Source organism: Leptodactylus fuscus, chromosome 1 (genome assembly GCF_031893055.1).
Source record: "Leptodactylus fuscus isolate aLepFus1 chromosome 1, aLepFus1.hap2, whole genome shotgun sequence".
In the NCBI taxonomy this organism is placed as follows: domain Eukaryota; kingdom Metazoa; phylum Chordata; class Amphibia; order Anura; family Leptodactylidae; genus Leptodactylus; species Leptodactylus fuscus.
In genome coordinates, this window is record NC_134265.1 from 73,182,470 (window position 1) to 73,195,653 (window position 13,184).

Below are 13,184 nucleotides of genomic sequence, written 5' to 3' on the forward strand. Positions count from 1 at the left end.
CATGTGACTGCTGCAGCCAATCTGTAGTCTCAGTGGTCTCGTGCCAGCAATGCCACTGCAGAGGCTGGTGATTTGGCTGTAGCAGTCACATGAATTCTATATGTGAAGTCTCCTTTTCAGGAAAGGTGATGAGACTAAATAGGGGAGAACTGAATACTTTTATATTATTCACAGTAGTTTACAGATATCCTTTTAATGCCTCTATAATAGAACCTAAACATTTTTTTAATGAAATTGCATGCACCTATTACAATGTGCAGATTTTTCTAATATCTGGAAGATATCTGTAACAAAATTATTCCCCAAGTAGTAAGTGCTGCCATGTACTACTTTTAAGATTGATTTGGTACCACTATAATTACGATCATCAACAACAACAAAAAATGCTCCTAGATCAGACTTCTGCAGGATTCTGCATGTACAGTGGGAAAGGAAAGTATTCAGACCCCCTTTAAATTTTTCACTCTTTGTTTCATTGCAGCCATTTGCTAGAATAAAAAAAAAAGTTTTTGGGTCAGTGTTGGCGTAGAGCTGCGTATAGTTAGGCAAATGGTATTGTTTATGGTTGACTGTGTGCGCCCCTGCCCCCATTTACCCCCGCTCACCCCCAGGGGACCCCTACCTGCCGTTTGCTCCCGGCCTCCCTGGTTCCCTGCGACTCTGGGGGGAGGGAGGAGGGACTAAATGCAGGGGAGCCAGCCTGTGTTTCTAGCTATTCCTGTGTCTAAACCACGTGACCTAGGTCCTGCACTCAGATAGGGGAGAGGAGCTGCTTTCATTTCTGAACTGTCTTCTGTTCTCCCAGTTATCAGGCTAGCTAATTCAATTGTGTTCATTATGGCAGAGACAGGCAGTCTCTGTATGTAACACAGAATGGAGTTGCTGCTGCCTGTACTTCATAGTCCAATATGGGTGGGTGGAGCTACATGCTTATTTGGGGGTGGAGCTAAACGACAGGTTGCATGTTTAACCCTGACCACCAAATGATGCACGAAACCAGGAAGAAAGAAGATTTTACAGCAGTGAAGACTGGTTAGTATGCGACGTGGGAATACCACTTTAAACACAGCTGGACTCCAATGAAGGAGGAGAACCATCACAAGGAGGATCAGAAGGAAATAGACAGCATGTGAGTTAAATATGAGTGACACAGCAAAGGGTCTGAATACTTATGGACCATGTTATATTTCAATTCAAAGAATATAAAATATTCAAATAGATAACCAGTAAAGAAAGGAACATATAGATATTTTATGCAAAAATGCATTACTGAATGTTGTATGTGGTGGTTCCCTCGATTATGACACCAGTAGGCTAGGCCTTAAAAGGCAGGATTGGAGTTCTGACCATAAGGCCTCCATGCTTGAATGTGACTGTCATCGGATCCTAAACAGAACCTGCATTTATCACTAAAGACCATACGGTTCCAGTCCTTAGCAGTCCAGTTATCTTCATACAAAGGTGACGGTGTCTGGCTGGCAATAGAAGGACAAATCTACAAATGCAGACACTTTCAGCAGCCACGAACAATATATAGGCCACATTGACAGGTGACCCTGCAGCTGTACGGGGACGTATAGAGTGTTTTTTTTTTTTGCGGGGCCAGATGTACTTTTTAGTTATACCATTTTGGGGAATATCTATTGCTTAGATCACCTTGTATTGAAAAAAAACCTGGTGGTTTATGATATATGATTTTCTACTTTTATATATATATTCTAGGGACAGGAGGTGATTTAGAACTTTTATTTCATATTTTTAAAGCTTTTTTTTTTTTTTTTTCTTACTATTTTATTCCCCCCCGGGGGCTTGAACCTGCGGTCACTTGATTGCAAGTCCCATAGACGGCAATACAACTGTATTATATAGCAGCTGTAATATATAGCAGTGACAGGCCTGGGAGCCTCATTAGGCTCCCGGCTGTCACCCGAACAGGTCGGCTCTTGCGATATCGCCGCGCAGGAGCCGACCTGCAACTTCACAGGTACGAGGCCGGTGGGGAGAAGGGGCCACCGATACTGACCCGGCATCCGCTGTACTAGAGAGGCGGATGCCGGCGAGGGATAGACGCCGGCACAGGTGCCGGGGCCTGAGACATCGCTGCGCACCTCTGCCCTGCATGAAGCCAGCGGCGGGGGACGGAGGAGCGGAATAGCATCGCCGCTGCCGCTGCTGGCTTCATGCAGGGCAAAGGAGCGCAGCGATGTCTCAGGCCCCGGCACCTGCATCTATCCCTTGCTGGCTTCCGTCTCTCTAGTACAGCGGATGCCAGGCGCCACATTCGGACTATAAGACGCACCCTTCTTTTCCCCCCAAATTTGGGGGAAAAAAGTGCATCTTATAGTCCGAAAAATACGGTATGTGTGTGTGTATATATATATATATATATATATATATATATATATATATATATATATATACACACACACAGTGTATGTATATATATATTATAATATAAATGTATTTTATTTTTTTTTAATATAAGAGAGAATTTTCACCCTGACACCAGCTCTTCTGTTCCAGAAGTATAGATGATGTTGGCAGTGACTAGTGTATGATCGGGAATAGGCCTTATTCCCTACTCCATAGACACATGTGTATGGGAATAGCACTAATCTCCCTAATGAAACAACCCCCTAATGAAGTCTCTTCCTATAAGAGCTGCATTCTGTTTCTTATTTGTTGTTTTGTATCAGCAATACATGGTGAAATGGCTATGTGTGTTAGTGATGCATTTTGTGTGAAGAAGGAAGGCTTTCTAAATCTCTCAGGAGAGAATCCAATCTCATCCTGGACATGGCTAATGTATGGAGTCACTGCAAAATGATTTTCACTGCTAGAAGAACATGATATGAAAGATAATACAGCAAGAGAGGAGAAACCCATTGTTCACCCTCCCTTCTTCCATCGCCAGTACAGTTAGGCTTCATGCACATGACTAAGTGTACAGGCCGAGTGGATACTGATTTTATTTTTTATTTATTTATTTTTAGTAGAAGGCGCTCGGATCACCACACGTAGATGACATCCAAGCTGTCATCTCTGATACATTCATTTCTATGGGGGATTCCGTCCCATTCCGATCCGATATCATGAAACAGGATAGGATCTGCACTATAATTTTCGGTTTGGAATAGAGCATTAGAGCCTCACTTGTCCTGCACACTCTGTTATGTGCATGAGGCCTAAGTGTGCACCTGTTTTTTAACCTAAGTCATGACGCTCCTCTATGAGCTCAGAACTATCAATGGTGTTATCCAAAGTGATTTTCTGAGTTTGACATATATCCAAGTGGCGCAACTCTAATACTAAACATTGGAAATATTTGTCTATGGCGTTACCTTGATCTGTGCCTGGAAAATGAGGGTCATGTCCGTGTCAAGAGTCTCACAATAACTGCAATTTTATTGTTGAACTAGGGCCTTAAATTTTTAATTGGAAATACAACATCTTATAAACCATTGAATAATCTTGCTTTGCCTGACCTGAAGGAATCATTGATGACCTGTTTCCTCTGTCAAGAGAAGAGACATCTGGTGTGTGGGAAGAATCATTTTGGGTTCAATCTGAGGTAAAACTGGCTTGTTGGCAATTCTCAGAAGACTATCTGGCAAATCATATCGCTTTCAAGCTGTGACAGTTTCAGGGATGGGAGCCGCACTTATTCTTGGAACAAGGTCGCACGTCGTATGGGTTATGATGTCCTTATAGACCAGCCAGCATTGCTTCTTGCTTTAATGGTTTCTAGGTTATGCTAACGTGAGTTAATGGTGAAAATATTACTAAGATAATACTGAAGCTCCTGTACAACCATAACAAGATCTTATTTATCCATATTCTGATCTTCTACGGAGCAGAGCAGCCACCTGTCCTATGGCCTACCAAGGAGACTTGAATGTGATCTCTGTATATCAATGTACTTCATTTTTTTTTTTTTTTTAAATCCATGTCTAACAATTTGTTATTTATTAAATAACCCAATCCAGAAATATATAATACGATAAAACAGGGAAAAAAAACAGGCATTGCTTCTTAGGTCACATCCATATAGAATTAAAAAATATGAAAGACTAGCCTCTGCCTGTGACTTCGTCTATGGGTTGTTGGCATTGATGATTCGCCTATATTCAGCAAGTTGCTGCCATTGATAGTTTGCCTGCTCTGGCGTTTCGGCAGCTCTCAAGCTGCCCTGTTACTGACCTTGTTCCTCACACCATTCCTGTGATTGTTCCGGCATCTCAGCAGCTCGCTGGGACGCCACATAATGACCGTGCTGTTGGTGTTGATGATCCACCTGCTTCGGCGTTTCAACAGCTGTGAAGCTGTCCTGCTACTGAACTCGTTCCTCACGCTGTTCCTGTGATTGTTGCAGTATCTCAGCAGCTCGCTGGGACACCATATAATGAGCGTGTTTTTGGCGTTGATTATCCGCCTGCTCCGGTGTTTTGGCAGCTCTCAAGCTGGCTTGCCGCTGAACTTGTTTCTTGCACAGTGCCTGTGAATGTCCTGGCATCTCAGCAGCTCGCGGGAACGTCATATAATGAGTGTGTTGTTGGCACTGATGATCCGCCTGCTCCGGCATTTCGCCAGCTGTCAAGCTGGCCTGCCACTGAACTCATTCCTCGAGCTGTGCCCGTGATTGTTCCAGTACCGCAGCAACTCGCTGGGACACCATATAATGAGCGTGTTGTTGGTGCTGATGATCCCTGTCAGTTCCGATTGAGGAGACCTCTGTGACTTTTGGCTCCTTCATAGCTCTTGTTATTTGCGACAAATTACATTTTCTTTTTCCAGGCATGTTGAAAATTGGTAAACTGCCAATTTGCATTAAAGGTGTTTGCCCATTTTTCAGCAGTGCCTGGAGCAGATCAGATAATGTGCAAATGTGTGTACACTGAGAGTTAGCGTGTGTTTACGCAGAGTAATAACAGCCCTGGCATAGATAAGAGCAGTGTAATATAGTATGTAACCATAAATTCATAAGTCGTGAAGCCATGTAATTTACCGGGATAAAAAGTAGCCTATATGTTAATCGAGGTTACAATCTATGTGGCGAATTTTATCCATATCTGTTCAGCCATTTTTGCGTGATTGAGGAACAAACACACAAACATCAAAATGCACAAACTTTCCCATTTATAATATTAGTAGGATACCTTTTATCCCATGGCATATTTTCACTTTATCTAATTGTGGTTTAAACTGTAATTGGATTTTCCTCTAATACATAGTTACATAGTTGATGAGGTTGAATAAAGACATTAATCCATCAAGTCCAACCTATAACCCTACAATCCCTGCAGTGTTGATCCAGGGGATGGCAAAAAACCCCATGAGGCTCATGCCAATTGCCCTACTTATGACCAACATTACCTGAATGGTTATAGAACCTTAGAGCAAATATGGAAAAACCCAAAAGGTCTGTGGAGCTGCCTTGTGTATTGTCCATAGACCAGCGGTATCCGCATCATTCCTAATGTATGGATTAAAAGGGTTTGTAAGGGTTAAGTTTACTTAATTCTATTGGGCATTTGTTCAAGCTGGATTGGGAAGTTGTGGGCTGATTTGGACCCTGGGTCATGTGATCAGAACCTGTTCCTGTCCCCCTGAGTTTCTCCATCTCCTCTCCTGTTTTCACAGGTTGTTAAATATACCCAACTACAGTCATCTGTAATAATACAAGTGGCATAAATATGTTTCATGTTTTTATTTCCATGACATTTTTAGAGTTGTGTTATTTTACTAGTTTATAGCAGAGGCTATACATTGTCTCTAAGTGCGCCCAAGAGAATGACACTGTATGATCCATTGAAGTTATATCTATAATTGAAGTGTAATTTTTATGCAGCAGGTGGCAGTATAGATCTTTTCTTATGAAATAGAGCTGCACTCTATTTGTACCTACAAAAAATGTCAGTGATATTCCTGTCCATATGAATGTATTGAGTAGCTTGAAAAAAAATCATGAAGTAGGCGAGTAGAGCTTTATTTAAAAGTATCCTCTTGATTAAGAAAGGAGGTAGGGTCCTCAGAAATGTTGCATTTTGGATGCAGTTTCCAGTCTCTCCCTTGAAGTCTCTGCTCTCTAAGGATATGTAATCCTATGGATTGGTACACTTCACTTTATAAAAAGTCCAAAAAAATGCCACATTTTATGGTGATGCGTGAACCATATTTATCTTCAATAAAGTCTGTGCACGTACTGTATCAACTGTGAATTGTCTAGGCTGATCAGGTGGGGGGCTGGCAACAAAGACCCCACCAATCACCTGCTCGAAGCTGCAGCAGTGTTCAGATGTCCACTTTCTCAGCCCCTCTTGGCTCGCTCTCCTCTTCTGTGCACACACTAGATCTGTTCAGAATATAGCAAATATTGTTATGATATTGGCTAACCCTTAAAGTTTGGAATTACTCTATTAAGAAAATGACACATTTTAGAAAAAAAAAACTCAGCATATCCTTGCCCTAAAATGTATGTTAATTGGCTATTCACTGCTTACAAGGCTGAATGTTGGAGAGTATGTTGAAAAAAGGGAAATTTATTTTATGCTACATACCAAAATTCAATGATTTATTACAACGTATAAGGTTAAAAGAAAATTGTACCAATTATTATAACACTCAGAATTGCTGAAACATGTATCAATGAACAGTAGAAGACATCTTGGACCCTCTGGACATTCTACATCCTGACACTGTACCATGGCTACAGGGGATGCCGCACAAAGTGGGTTAAAGGGGCTCTATCAGCAAAATCATGCTGATAGAGCCCCACATATACGTGAATAGCCTTTAAAAAGGCTATTCAGACACCGTAAATATTATATTAAATCCCGGTCCCGTTTTTAAATAAAAGCATTAAAACATATGCAAATCTTACCGAACATGCACCATGGGCGGGGATGCACGATGTGACGTCAGCTTCGGGCACGCCTGCCTCTTCTGTCTTCTTGTAGTAACGCCCTCCGGTTCTGTGTCTTCTTCCGGCTTCTTCACTTCAAATCCTGCGCCTGCGTAGTAGCGCTTCCCTCTGGAACGCTACTGCGCAGGCTCACTTGCGAACTGCCATTAAGTAAAATGGTGAGTGAGTCTGCGCAGTAGCTCTCCGGAGGGAAGCACTACTACGCAGGTGCGGGATTTGAAGAGAAGAAGTCGGAAGACACGGAACCGGAGGGCGTCACTACAAGAAGACAGAAGAGGCAGGCGTGCCCGAAGCCGACGTCGCATCGTTTATCCCGCCCATGGTGCACGTTCAGTAAGATTTGCATATATGTTTTAATGCTTTTATTTAAAAACGGGACCGGGATTTAATATAATATTTACGGTGCCTGAATAACTTTTTTAAAGGCTATTCACGCGTATGTGGGGCTCTATTAGCATAATTTTGCTGATAGAGCCCCTTTAAGGTGAAACCTGCTAATATGGACTGTCATGCCATTTCATGTAAGTTTATAGCATTTGTAAAAAAAAAAAAAAAAAGCTAATGTAACATTGGTCAACCCCTACAAATTCCTGAATTATTGGATCAAACGCAAAAGGATATCATACAGTAGGTGAAGACCCATGTCCTTGAACTCCCAGAAACATTAAAAAAATGGAAGGGCCAGCTGTGACTGACTGTAAAGCCTAGGCCTCCTGCATATAAGTGAGTGAGCAGACTGAGGGGGGTTTTGGTGCTGTTATGTGCCAAGGATTTTGGAGCATGCTCTATCCAGCTCTATGAAAACAAAGCAGAATCACCCATTGAAATCAATATAGCATGCAAATCATTCAGATATCATCCAAGTAGCTCCAACTAAAAATCTGAATCCCCTCAGTTTGCAGACTCCGTCGTGTAGATGAGGCCTTACTAGAGATTTCTATTACAATGATAAACTGATTTTAATGTAGTAAAATGGCTGATAAGGTTGGAAAAAGTCACTGGTCCATCATGTCCATCCTATAATCCTATAGTGTTGTTCCTAATACACTACAATAGTGGGGGAAAATTCCTTCCTGACTCTAAATATGGCACTCAGATTAGATCCCTAAATCAGTGTCCCAGACCCGTACCATAACCCATACTAGAAGTCTTATTTGCTTCTACTACAAGCACAAGGCTTTAGAATAAGGGGCTCTATTCAGGACCATAACAACATGTCCGCAGGTAGAAATAATGTGCAAATAAAGTTTATTCATTTTATGACTGAGTTTGTATAAGTTTTTATAAGCTTCCAAATGACTTTACGTTTCTATTCCTCATTATTTGTAGCAGGACGTGACAAGCTGTGTAATGCCCAGTGCAAGCATTTATAATGTAGGTTTAGAGACAACATATCTGGTGACCATGGTTATGAGCAGTCACAATGTTATCAGAGGAGGTGCGGAAATGCTTCAAAGTGACACAGTCATTACAGTGTGCATTGTGCAGGGCTTTGAAATGTTTGGTAGAAATAAGTCATATGAGTTAAAGGGAGTCAACCACCTCCCTGAAGCGTATTCTATTACCCCCGCTTTGTAACAGAGCACATTACACCAATAAACATCATACCTTTCTTACATCTGTCACTTTTGTAGATTTGCAAATATTCAACTTTGAAGTCTTATGCAAAAAAAGGCAGGTGAAAGGGGGAGTTGATCCACCCAATGAAATCACTCACCCTACTTGTACAGCTAGAGCAGTGTTCCAGGGCTGATGGCCCGCCCCCAGTGCTCCAACTGCCTCATTTACATATTACTTCAAAGTTAATCTACAAAGTTATACACATAACAAAGGTATAACGTTTATCACTGTAATGTGCTCTGTAACAAGGTAGTAGAGTTAAATATGCTTATGGGAGGTGGTAGACTGTCTTAATCTTGGGTTTCTGTTCTTTAAGGTCAGTATTACCCTAAAAAGGATGTGGCAACTTTTTATCTGTCCACAGGATAGGAGATATGCGTCTGATTCAACCCTGTGAGCAGGGTTCCTTACTGTCTGAATGGAGCAGCATTTGCACTGGCACACTGCTGCTCTATCTCTTCTATGGGAATGTTTGTTTTTTATTTTATGCTTACTTGAATAGAACCATCATATTCTTCAACGCTTTACAGACATTGTCGGTCACTGCCCTATATAGGGCTCACAATCTACATTCCTTATCAGTATGTCTTTGGAGTGTGGGAGGTAACCCATGCAAACACAGGGAGAACATATCAATTCCTTACAGATGTTGTCCTTGGCAGGATTCTATCCCAAGACTCCAGTGCTGCAAGTCTGCAGTGATAACCACTGAGCTGCACCATGACTGTTGGAGAGACAAGTGCAGTGCTCAGTTATTTCTAGTATCCCAACAAGGATGAATGGAGTAGCAGCATACCTGCAGGAGACCCCCATTCTATGATCTATAATATAATATAATAATACATTTTATATGATCTATCCTATTGATAGATATGTTACTTGACACAGCCTCTTTAACCCCTTCCTGCTCTGCACCATATTATTACACTAGCTGTTACCCGCGACTTCGTCTGCGGTGATTCTAGAATTGGGTATATACAGGCGTGTGTAAGGTTTTCGTACTGTGTATAAGGTATAGGATATGAAATGTAACTTTGTATCTTGTTGTTTCTGTAATTCAGAGAATACGTGAGACTTTTGTGTTGAAGTTAATTTGTATTTGAGCTGCTATACAGTGTTGTGAGAAACTTTACATAGTGACTTTGGGACAGAAGTATTTGAAGTTAACCCTTTCCCGCCGATGGCATTTTTTGATTTTCGTTTTTGACTCCCCTCCTTCTAAACCCCATAACTTTTTTATTTCTCCGCTCCCAGAGCCATATGAGGTCTTAATTTTTCCTGGGACAAATTTTTCTTCATGATGCCACCATTAATTATTCTATATAATGTACTGGGAAGCAGGGAAAAATTCAGAATGGGGTGGATTTGAAGAAAAAATGCAGTTCTGCGACTTTCTTGCTGGCTTTGGTTGTACGGCGTTCACTGTGCAACCAAAATGACATGTCCCCTGTATTCTGCGTTTCGTTACGACTCCGGGGATACCAAATTTATATGGTTTTATTTACATTTTGACCCCTTAAAAAAATCCCAAACTGTGTTAAAAAATTATTTTTTGAAAAGTCGCCATATTCTGACAGCCGTAACTTTTTTATACGTGCGTGTACGGGGATGTATAGGGCGTCTTTTTTTGTGGGACCGGGTGTACTTTGTAGTTCTACCATTTTCGGGAAATGTTATTGCTTTGATCACTTTTTATTCAATTTTTTATCAGAATCAAAACAGTGAAAAAATGGCGGTTTGGCACTTTTGATCATTTTTCCCGCTACGGCGTTTACCGAACAGGAAAAATATTTGTATATCTTTGTAGAGCGGGCGATTTCGGACGCGGGGATACCTAACATGTATGTGTTTGACAGTATTTAACTACTTTTATATGTGTTCTAGGGAAAGGGGAGTGATTTGAATTGTTAATCCTTTTTATTTTTTTTTTATATTTTTTTTACTTTTTGTAAGCTTTTTTTTTTTTGCATTTATTAGACCGCCTAGGGGTATTGACATGGGTGGGCGGTGTCGCAGATTGTCAGAGCGGTGGGGGTCGGCAAACATGGCTGCTCCGGAGCGTTAAAGAGAGCCTCCTGGAGTATCGGTAAGGTGAGGGGCAAAGTGGTAAAGTATATGTATATGTGATTGTGTGAGGTTAGGGGCGAGGCTGAAGAGGGCAATATGAATTTTGGGGCTTGCTATGGTCCAAAGTGTGTGAGATTGCAGAGATGGTGGTGTGAGTTTGGGTTTTGTGGGGGTCCTGGCACAAACGTATGTGCGCTATTGTGACAAAAAGTAGCCTATTGCGCAATCAGGTGTATTAACTATGTTTGTGGAAAATTTCAGCCAAATCGGTGGAGCGGTTTTTCCGTGATTGAGGAACAAACATCCGAACATCCAAACTCACAAACCCACAAACTTTCACATTTATAATATTAATAGGATTGTGCTGAGTTAATGCTCAGCAGCATAATAGTATAGCACTGTAATTGTGTGGGCACAGGAACTGTGGCATTACTTCTGGCACTTGGATGTGTTACACAAGGCCTGGGAATAGCCACCAGAGTCGCAAGATATTCTGACTTCGGTTCTTTAACTCCATGGACACCATGATCAATTCCGATTACGGCATCCAGGGGGTCCAAGGATGCGCAGGGTTCGAATGGTTGCCATGGCAGCCAGGAGGCTGAGCAACAGCCTCCTGACTGCCATTCTCTGTCACACATGAGGAACCTATGTACGATGTGCTACAATACTATGTATTGCAGTACATTGCTCTATTGATCAGAGATTACAGGTTCAGGTCCCCTGGTGGGACAGTAAAAAGTATTTCAAAAAATTCAAAAAGTTTAAACTTAAGGATAAAACAATAATGAACAATGAAAAGTTCAAAAACCCACCTTTCCATAAAAAAAAAACACATAATGAAAATAAAGATGTTACAATAGCCCCCACTATCCAAAAATAGCATTATTTACCCCATATGGTGATCGACACAAAGAAAATGTATGAATACTGTATATACCGCAATGCGCAAAATAATATTTCTTTGTTACCTTCTTTTCCACAAAAAATAGCAATAAACAGTGATAAAAAAAAGTCATACAATCCAAACATTTATACCAATAAAACATAGAACTAATTAAATGCCCTTACATATCTCCGACAACAATACAGTAAAAAAGTTATATGTGTCAGGATACGGTGACCCCAGGAAAATCGTTCATTTTCAAAAAGTGATGTTTTATTTGTAAAAGCAGTAAAACCTAATAAAACCAATATAAAAATGCCGTATTGCCATAATTGTAATGAAGCACCAGACAAAGTTGCCAAAAAATGTTAATAAACGCTGAACAAAGCATCATATGTACCCCAAAATGGATCCAAATGAAAGTACAACTTGTTATACAAAGAATAAGCGCTCACTCAGCTATGTTGACAAAAATAAAAATGTTATGAATTTTGGAAGGTGGGAAGGGAAAATATGAAAAAAAATCGCCAAGTATTAACATATAAATTATTCTGCAGCCTTAAAGAGGATCTATCAGGTCTCAGGAACATGCGGTTTTATATACTGCTAGAAAGTCGAAAGTGTGCTAAATGCAGTGCACTATTGACTTTCCCGTTCTGTGCCCCTTGTGAAGGGCTATTGGTGCCGTTACTGTACCTCTGCACTGTCAGAGGGGTGTTAGCTAAATTCAGCACACTGTCGACTTTCTAGCGGTATATAAAACCGCAGGTGCCCAAGAACCTCAAAGGTCCTGTTTAAAGGGTTAATTCTGAGATACTGTTAGGAAAAAGCATCTCAATATAAGAAAATATGATTCACATATCACCGCAGTCTTCTCAATTGATGATTCTAAACCCAGAAAAAATTCTACCTCAAACAGTCTCATTAAATCTCTGCAGGAAACATTTTAAGGCTGAATCCCCACACTGCAAAAATACAGAGTTTCTTCCGCTGCGTCTTACATTACCTACAAAATGAAAGGTTTCTGGCTAATCCCATCCACACATTGCATAAAAAAATCTGCATCTGAAAACTGCGTTTTCAAAAATGCTTTTTTTTCCTCTGACAAGCCGACTGAGAATCTAAACATAAAGATCATTGACTCCTATAATGCAGAAAGTTAGAAACTCTCCACAATATCATTAAGAAGTTGGTGAAAGTATACCTCCAGTTCTAAACAACGTTTCATAAATGAATAGTACAGGTTCGTATATAAAACGTTCTAATATATCTTATGAAGAAATATGTTTTCTTCTCCACTTTTCAGGCAGTTACTTTCTCCATATCAGTCTACGAAGAGGGGAGGGGAGATAGGAAAGATGCATAAATGACTTTACAGTTCTAAATTATTTTAACACTGCTAGGTTGTAGATAAGAGTCTGTGAGGGAACAGAATGAGGCAATAAAACAATCAGCTGGCAGGAGTATCCTCCTCCCTCCTCCCCCTCCATAGAGCTCTATTTGCATGGCTGAATATGGAGACAGATCTAATGTAAAAAAGCAGTCACACTGAATATAAGGAGCAGCAGCTTATTAATCTCTTTAATAAGATATACCGCAAAGTTTCTTGTTTTCACTTGTACTATTAATTTATGGAAAATTGTTTATATGCTTGAAGTTATGGGTCTCATATTGGATTCATACAATACA